This window comes from Gopherus flavomarginatus, chromosome 1, assembly GCF_025201925.1.
Source record: "Gopherus flavomarginatus isolate rGopFla2 chromosome 1, rGopFla2.mat.asm, whole genome shotgun sequence".
Lineage (NCBI taxonomy): Eukaryota > Metazoa > Chordata > Testudines > Testudinidae > Gopherus > Gopherus flavomarginatus.
In genome coordinates, this window is record NC_066617.1 from 111,760,189 (window position 1) to 111,769,832 (window position 9,644).

The window sequence follows — 9,644 nt, forward strand, 5'->3', positions numbered from 1 at the left end:
TGAGAAAATGTTCAGTTAAGGGATCCATCTTTACCATGACATAAAAACGCACACATCACTGAACCCCTTCTGAGTTACAGACTCTGCCCCTCAACAAATTCAAATTAACTACAGCATATAAATGTTATACATCACATAACACCAGATTCCTCCCAAACATCCCATTGTATCTTTAAGCCATGCTTTAATAAGAACTTTTAGTCTAGAATTTTTCCAAAAAAGAACAACATCAATGTGTCTTTAACACATGTTCTTTTGAAAAGAGAAGGTGAGGAAAAGGCTTTGATGGCTTGAAATGTAAAAATTGCTTGTATCCAGTTTACTGTATTAAAATTGGTATTTCTGATCAACCCCTGTTCTAATGTCAGGATCTGTTAGATTAATCATTTCTTGATAGAATTTGTATCTCAGAGGTGCCTGATGTCTACAGACTTTCTATCTGTGAAAAGACTTCTGGTTATTTTGCCTTGATCATGTATTTGTACCATTAATAAAATCAAATCTGTGTTTGCAATTAAAGAACACAGTTTTTAAGAGCTGTATTTACAGCAAACATTTTACATCCAGTCATGAATGCTCTAAGTATACCCCTTCATAGTACAGTATAAGAGAAGAGAAACACAAAGAGTTAAAACCAAGGTATTCCATGGGCTTGGCAACAGGCTGTTATAGAGAAAGGTACAAACTTAATAGCTATGACTTTAAGAACACAGAGGGTCACGTTCTCAAAGAGAATGTGAGCTAACATGAACCAGAAGCATAATGTACAAGACTATAGGATTGTGTTAATCTCTTAAAGCTTGTTAAAGATGAAGTTAGGACTTTATATCTCATCAGCCCCCCAAATAATATAAATTACAATTGGATCTTTTTTAATTAATGATTTTTATATCCATGTTGACTCACACTCAATCAGCAGTTTTTGAAAATAAATGGCACTCTCAGATTAGTTTAGTTTATCTTCCTCAGCATTTACCTGTTTCTCAGATAAAATACAGACAAATTAAGGCTTTGATTCTACAGAGGTGCTGGAGTCCAATCCTCAATCAATTCTCAGTTTGCTAATTCTGTGGTTTCCTAATCCATCCCTTGCTTAGCCTCCAGCTATACCTCTATCACCTTATGTGCATGCAGGCTTATTTGTTATTAATAATTATTATTAATAATGTGGTAAGTGCAAACAATGTGCTCAGGACTATATATTAAGACCTATGGGAAAAGATTATTCTTGTGCCAATGAGCTTGCAGACACCTCCAATCCTGCTCCCATTGAATTCATAGCCAAAACTTTCATGGGCTTCAGTGGCACAGGTCATTAAATGGTAATTCAACAATTTGTGATGCACTCCCCTACCTTACCCACTGACAAGGCTTAGCATTTGTCTACCTCTTAGAAGTAGTTAAACTTCAGGAGGGATTTGAATGAGGAGAAGGCATATGTGTGGGGTAGAGGGACAGCGAGAACATTCAAGGTATATGGGAAAACATGGAGGAAGGCACAGAAACTACAGTAGGATAAGGAAACTGAGTGAGTGCCAGTGAGGTTGGGTTCCTTGGAGGAGTGAAGGATCAAGAATCAGTACGAAGAGAAAGCAGAGTAGAGAGTTAAGCAGGGCTTACATGAAGATGAATGAATTTTATTCTAGATCCTAATACTAGAATAAGCAGTGAGGGAATTTATAGAGGGGGTATAACTTGTGGCGTTTGAGCAAGATTATTTTAACAGCCCCTGTCTGAATAGACTAGAGGGCAGTTAGACAGCCTGGGATCTCCCTACATTTAAACAAACTCTCAGCACGACAAGCAGTCCAAGGGGAAGTGTTCTTCTCCTTCACAGGAAATAACAATCCAGGCAAATCCCCTGCTCATTCTAGTATCAGAGGGGGTAGCCGTGTTAGTCTGGATCTGTAAAAGCAGCAAAGAATCCTGTGGCACCTTATAGACTAACAGACATTTTGGAGCATGAGCTTTGCATGTTTGCATCTGAGGAAGTGGGTATTTACCCACGAAAGCTCGTGCTCCAAAACGTCTGTTAGTCTATAAGGTGCCACAGGATTCTTTGCTGCTCATTCTAGGGCTTTCAAATACAAGTTCTTGTAGACAGAGAGTAAAATAAGAGCACTGCCTTCCTGAGGCTTGTCTCCCCTCTACCAAACTCCCACTGCTTGCTTTTTATACCCAGCACCTGAGCCCTGATAGGTTACCGAGCCCAGCTGGATGTGCTGTATGCCCCTGAACTTCTCCCTATCTGCTTCTACACCACTGTAGAGCTAAGCAGGAAATAGAGAGCTGGGCTGAGACACACCCACCTACTCACACACCCAGGGTGTTCTAAGGACTTCATGAGACCTAGATGTGTTGCAAATGTGAATCCTTCCCTGTCACTTGTGGGAGTCCAGTAGGCCAGAGACAAGTAGTCAAGGTGAGAGCCAATCGAACCATAAGCCAGTGTTTCAGTGGTGGGGGCAGAAGGAAAGCTCAGATGAAATGTGTTGCTGTCAACAGCTACAGATGAAAAGCTGCAATGGAATATAGAGAAATGTATTTCATGCGCTTCCCTGGGATTGGACTCTTCTCAACTGATTGGTGAGCCCTGAAAGAGCTCAGCATTACCTGAAGGCTGAGAGTTTTAAGAAGATACCCTTTTCTCCTCATCAAGTAGTTCTTCCATGCATAATGATGGAAACTCTTCAAGCTGCTTTTAACAGAAGCATCTTGAGAGTATTAAGTGTGTTCAGCCTGCAAGTGCATCCTTTCCCTCTCGCTATTAAACGGGAAAGCCTCTTGACATCCTAAACTTGACATCTCTGCATATCATGTAGTTGGGATGTAAACGCACTATTAGAGTCAAACCAGGCGTTCTCATCGGCCAATTAAAAACACATAGTGAAAGATCCTTATCTAATGTCTATTACCCTGCCTGCTGGAAACATTTCTTCACATTCTGTATTCCCCAGCTTGCACAAAAGATAAAAAAAAAGGAATTTTAAATTAAAAACTGCGCATAGTTTTTTCTTTTCTTTTCCTCGAGTGTAGAAGCAGAATGATACATGGAAAAAAACAGAGGCCACCAGTGGGGAAATTTTTTCATATAATTTGTATTATGGTTGCACTCAGGGACATGCACAAGGAGAGCAAACGGGGGCATGGGTGCCACCAGTAATGTGCAGAGGCACAGAACTCCTCTGGCCCTGGGGCAGCAGCAGGGGGAGTGAGCTCCTCCAGCCCTGAGGCTGTAGCGGAAGCTGACAGCTCCTCCAGCTCAGGGTCCCCGCAGGGGCACAGAACATGCCCTTCCAAAAGCCATGAAATGTAAACTCCTATGCATGCCCCAGTTGCACTTACAGGCACCATCCAAGGTTGGGACCATTGTATAGGTATTGTATATAGTAATAGACAGTCCTTGCCCCGAACAGTTTATAATGTAAGGCAGACACAAGGCTGGAGAAAGGATTATTGTTGTTCCAGTTTTACAGATGGGGAACTGAGGCATAGAGAGAGTAAAACTGCAGTTTTCAAAAGGGCCTAAGGGACTTGGACACCTTGGGTGCCTTGCCTAAGTTCACTCAGCATATCTTTGGCAGAGCTGGGAATTGAGTCCCACCTCTCCTGAGTCCCAGTCTAACGCCTGAAGCCCAGAAGTAACCTTCCTCTTCCATTGTCCCTTTTCCAAAGCACATTGCAAAATCATCTGCTTATACAACATCCAGGAACTTGAGCCTGACCTCAGGCTTCTGCTCCCATGAGAAACTCTTGTGAGAGAAAAATCACTTTGATTATTAATAGAATGGATGCAAATGAACACAACTGGTACCCAAGGATGAGTCTATACTGTACTTATACAAGGCTGAATTGCTATGTCAGGACGGCAGACACAAATAGGGTGAACACAGGATCTATTTTGTTTGAATTTTTCTTGTAAAATCAGAACTTGTGAAAGGTTCTATATTCCACTTTCTCCCCAGTGGTGCACAAACTTTCCCAGTCGTGCCCCCTGCCCTTACCATTAATGGAATCTGTGCACATCCGTCCCTTCATTACTGCACAACCTAGGCTTCCTCAGCAGAGGAGCTTGGGCTGAAGACAGAGCTGAGGCTACAGATAGAGCCAGTCTGGGAGCAGAGAGGGAATGAGGGCAAACCTGGTTGGGGGCAGAGCGGGGTTGGCGATGCAGTGGGCCTGGGGACAGAGCTGGGCCTGGAGGAAGAGCAAGACTGGGGGCTGAATGGGTTGCGGACTGGAGCTGGTCTGGGGGCAGGGTGACACGGGGCTGGAAGCATGGCACTCCCTCCCTGCCAACCATGTGGTTGTCCTGGGCCTGGAGACAGAGCAGGACTGGAGGCTGAAAAGGATTGGGGGAGGAGTGAGGCTGGGGATGGAGCTGGGCTGGAAGTGGGGCACTTCCTCCCTGTCCCCTGTGGGGACTGGCTTGGGCCCTACCTTGTGCCCCCTGAACATTCCTCCATGCCTCTGCTAGGGAGCATGCCTCACAGTTTGGGGACCACTGATTTATCCTGACCCGATGGATCCGCTCTAAAGATGAAAAGAGAGCTCAATTTCCATTGTAGTTCCATCCTTGGCAGCATTGTTAAAGAGTCCAGGTGTGTTAGTGACAGTGGTGGTTTTTAAGTTTGTGTCCTTCCACTGAGAACTGGCTTGAGTCTACCAGTTCTCAAGGTAGACTGGTAGAGGCCTTTTGGCCACTGTGCAGATATTTGAAGGTAACAACTTTGACTATAACAGCATTTAAAAGAGAACTGGATAAATTCATGGAGGTTAAGTCCATTAATGGCTATTAGCCAGGATGGGTAAGGAATGGTGTCCCTAGCCTCTGTTTGTCAGAGGATGGAGATGGATGGCGAGAGAGATCACTTGATCATTGTCTGTTAGGTTCACTCTCTGTCTGGCACCTGGCATTGGCCACTGTCGGTAGACAGGATACTGGGCTAGATGGATCTTTGGTCTGACCCAGAAGGGCCATTCTTATGTTCTTATTCACTAATGACCTTTCTTGGTACAGGCATATTATTAGGATGGAAGAGTAATACACTACAAAGTGTGTTTACTAAGGAATGCCGCTACACTGCCAGCAATCCCATTGTTGCCAAAGTTTCAGTGGTGCAATATGGTCACGTGGACTGAACATCCAGACAGATGGTCTTAAGAACCTGGCTTGAGATTGTACCAAGTTGTACTTGATCTGCAAGGATGCTATGTCTCCTCTTTAGGATTTGCCAAGATGATGATGGTAGGACTACAGGATTACATTAATGTAAACTAGGAACCTTTTAGTTCCCATCTGCAGCATCCATATGGGGGAGTTGCAGCACAGCTCTTTGATGCACACTACTAGTCACATACCTATAATCCAAACTGTGCGGCAGTGCAGATAAACTAAGAGGTAGCAGATCTCAGTTCAAATCTTTTCTCCCCCTCAGGTGGAAGGAGGACTTGAACCAGCGACTCTCCGACAGCCCATGTGAGTCCCCTAACTAACACTGGGCTAAAAGTTATGGGAGAATTCCTCCTCCTCTTCAAAACAGCATGGGTACCTGACACCAAGAAAGGCTTGTCATCTGACAATCCCAAGCAGAGGGAGGCCCTGTACTGCATCCCAGACATGGGCATCTATCTCCAAGAAAGGGGCTTGGCATGTTCTGTTGGCTAGCTGAGGCAAGGCACCATACTCAGGCATTGCAAATCCCAGCGATTTTTCGAAGTGCCTAAAAGTTAGGTGTAAGAGTTAATGTCAGTTTCTTTGTGAATTTAGCTCTGTAGTTCTAGTGGGTCTAAGACTCTCTGAAGGGAAGCTGGGCATTTGGTATCACCGATTTGCATGTTAATGCCCAGAAGGCATTTCCATTTCAGCAGTTGTACCATGGTAGCAGTATTGGTATGCAAATTAGGTGATCTTACTGAGAGGTTTGTGTATAAGCTGTGTTCTATAATGAGCTTTGTGGACCAGACTGTGATGCAGTAGGGACTGTCTGTGTGGGGAGTGGGAGAGCAGGGGAGGACTTTAGGAGATGGACGATGCCAGAGCCTGTAACCTGAGCTAGGTAAGGGAGGGGAAAGGTCAACACCTTTGCCCGGGAAGGGGACAAAAGAAGGGAGTGGCAGGAGGGAAGCAGTTGGAGTTGGGGCTTGGGGCTGTGTGGGCGGAATTCAGGGTATCCTAGCTAGGATCCAAGCACCCTGAAAGCCCAGAAGGACTCGGTGGAGGGGTCCTGACTGTGCCTGCAAGCTCTGCTGTAACCTGTGTTCCTGTTGTCCAATAAACCTTCTGTTTTACTGGCTGGCTAAGAGTCACTGTGGGTCCCAGGAAGAGGGGTGCAGGGCCGGACTCCCCCACACTCCGTGACACAGACATATAATGGTCAAGTTTCAAATGGTTCACTTCACATAAGTACCCAAACATTCCAAATCTGACCCATATTATTCAAACCTTTGACTTCCTCATAGTGACCATCCACCGCCAACCACCAGACCTGGCTCTCCCTCTTCCTGGGACTTATCCTCTTTTGCAGCAACTGCAGAGGAGTGGAGCACCTCTAGCAATTCCTCTTCCCCTGGAGTCCTACTGCAGATTAATTCAAATGTAGCACAGTCCAGAGCCTTGCCCCATCATGCCCAAAGCAAGAGAGATTTCGGTTACACTGCAGCTGGGACAATGAAGTATTGGGCTCCACGATACCATCACAGAAAAGGGGGAGAGAGAGAGAGAGAGGTTGACCGCAGCCAAACTTTTTCCACCCTTAAAAATAGCTTGGTTCAATATAGAGATGAAGGTTTTAATTGTTTCCTATTTTAAGCTCAGTTCACTAATCTTTAGATTTGAGCCTGTAATTCTACAGGGAAGCAGCATGGCCTAGTGGATAGAGCACTCAACTGGGATTCAAAAAAACTGGTTTCTATCTGAACTCTGCCACTGGGGTGCTGGGCAGGTCACATCACTGACCTGTGCCTCAGTTTCACCATCTGTAAAATGGAGATAATGAGACTTACTGCTTGTGTAATAGGCTTTGAGATTTATGGATGATAAGTGTGATATAAAAGCTCATGATTATTATTACAGTGTTACCTGCAACGGGCAGCTTTTTGAAAATAGCTGAGTGTAATAATGGAGTGAAAGTGTCAGCATGGCACTATTTTATGGGCACTAATCCATTTCCTAAACAGAAAAGCTTACAAAGCCAAATTGTTTATGCCTATGACCAAAGCAGATGACTGCCCTGTCCAAAGACAGAATGGTATTATCCTCACTGTGACACAACTGGGATTGATGCTCTGGCTGGTCTGCGATAAGGGTTGTTGCATCTGAATCTTAGAATCAGGCAAACCAATGGAAGATCTACCCTGAGGAAATAAGCCAGGAAGTCGTGTTGTGATGCAAGTACTCTGAAGTAATGTCCATACTTTGGAAGAGGAGAGGAGGGCAAGTTATGTACAAAAGAAAACTGGCAAAATGAATTCAGTGAGTTCAGAAGCAAGCAAAGCGAAGAGCAGGTTCCACCCAAACACTAATTGAAATGAGTGGCTTAGAAGGGAACTCCTCAGCTAAGTGGCACTTTCTTTGAAGTTTAAATGATGTTTTTCATGATGTTTGAATAATATCCCCTCACTGCTTCTAACAGCTGTGCAATCAGGAGAGTTAAACAAGTCTTCTTCCTGACTCTCTTTCACCCTGTGTTGCTCACATGCTGATTTGTTACTGTTTGGTTTCACAGCAGTGCTATACTCTGCAGGCTTATTTGTTATTGTAGGGTTGCTCCTGGGGGCTGGCCTGCTGCCTTTGACTTGAGGAGGAGAAACAATTGTTAAAAGAAAAACAGAAAGATCATATCATAAAAGCAAACGCTGGCTAAACCAAAAGTGAACATGAATATACTCCTCCTCTCCAACTGACAAGTCATAAGATATGAATATCGATGCCAGAGTTGCAGGATGGTGCAATCAGACATCTTTATTTAAATCTTCTTGGAGTTTTAAAACTGCTTTTCCACGCCTGTTTAGTATTTGTTCCAAAGAAGAAGCCATGCTGTTCAATAGCACTTCCCTCCAGGAGCCATGGGGACCATGACTGAACTCTTTTAAAGGGGAAAAATATTTTGAAAAATAACAGAAGAATTTCCTCAGCAAGGATTGTTTCTCTTTTCTGTTCAACCTACTGTCATCCTCCTGGGACCAGGCAACTCTTTCCTTTGTGAACAAAGACAGTGCCAGCTCCAGGAGCTTTGTTGTGTGCCCACTGAAGAGCCATTAAGGTTAACATGTTGCCAACATGAATGATCAGATTCAGACACTCCATTTCCATGCGAACAGCACATGACAATCAGAAACAGCTTTCAGGGTCAGATCCTCAATGGGCGTAAGTGAACACAGCTCCATTGGCTTCAAGGCGTTGATTGATGTCAGTGGAGCTATGCTGATATACACCCAGCCAAGGGTCTGGCCTCTCTAAGTCCAGATGGGAGTAAATAGGCCAGGAAGCAGGTGGAAGACAGGGTGATCTGTACTGGAGCAGGGGCAGAGTCAAATGCACAGAATATGAGCCTAGAGAGCCGTAGGGGCATGGGCATGAGCTCCAACAAGCTCCTTTTGAGTTGGAGAATCTTGACTCAACTAGGCACAGAGCTCTATTAGCTGAACAATGAATGGCCCTGGGAGTGTTCCAGAGTACACCACCTTCTGCCCCTATTGTTAAATACATTTGTGTTGCTTGGAGCTCTGTGTTTTGCCAGAAAGAAGGAGAGTTAAAAGGTAAAAGAAATGAACAGACAATGGGGAGCTGCACAGAAACCACACTTTAGAGATCAAAAAGTATTTGGTCATAATGAAAAGAACTGGGATAGTTATAACTAGGAGTACAATGAATGCTGCTCCTCCTGCTGCCTTCTCTGACAAAGAGATCAGACTCAAACCAGGGGCCAACTCAGTAACCTGCAGTATGTGTTCTCATACTGGGGTTCACTGACAGGTGCCAGAGAGTGGCACACACCCTGTTCTTCTCATATTGCTAAATGAGAGAAGGCTCCTGGCTAGCTCGCAGCAATTCAGAGAGGTGGGGGCAGGAGGTATCGCACTATGGAAAACACTGTGAGCCACCAACTTAGATGCACTCTTGGTCAAATTCAGTGTAAACAAAACTTGAATCCCAGGCTTGGTTTCTCACCCCTTGAGCATTCAGGGACAGTAAACTTTCTAAGCATCTCAGCAGTGACACAAACGCCAGCCACAGTAGTTTACTGACCCAGTGCTGACAGTAATGGTCAGTAATGAATCTCCCTGAACAGCTTAGTGGAGAAGGTAGATCACAGGACTCAACTGTTTTCAGCACCATTACAGAAAGCAGGATGGAGATTTAGTAAAAATGGGACATTATGGTGCAGATGAGGCACAGCACTACTAGTGGTTTTAAGGGAGATGAGTTCAGCCCTTTAGACAGATGCTATTGGGTCATATTATGGTTCTCGTACTCACTGCATGACAGTAGATTCTAATGCTTGGGTCCAATTAATTTCTGAGTAACTTATAAATCATATATGTGTGTGTATGTATGTATGTGTGTGTGTGTGTGTGTGTATATATATATATATATATATATATAGATCTAGTTTTATAAAGCCATACATGTGAGCCTGTGG